Genomic DNA, 340 nt, shown 5'->3' on the forward strand with positions numbered 1-340 from the left:
CATAGAAGCCCTAAAATAAACATAAAGACATCCTTTCTATCATCTACTCCAATGGAAAATAAAAAATCACGCAACCGGAGTTGACTCACCCGTGTCACTGAGTCTCAAATCCTCCAACCCACCCTAACTCATGGACTCGGGCGATGCAACAGCTTTGATGGGAGATAAATCTAGAGTTTTGGGATCGGAAAAACATTTCGAGCGGGAAAAGGGAAGGAGTGTTTTATTTTTTTGAGAAAATAATCGAAAATGAGTGAGAAAATTCGGAGATGAAATAATCAATGGATTTGAGTAATTGCCAATTGAGTTTACAAAAATTAAGGTTTTCATTTGGAAATGA

The sequence above is a fragment of the Citrus clementina genome, unplaced genomic scaffold (genome assembly GCF_000493195.1).
Source record: "Citrus clementina cultivar Clemenules unplaced genomic scaffold, Citrus_clementina_v1.0 scaffold_1, whole genome shotgun sequence".
Taxonomy (NCBI): Eukaryota; Viridiplantae; Streptophyta; class Magnoliopsida; order Sapindales; family Rutaceae; genus Citrus; species Citrus x clementina.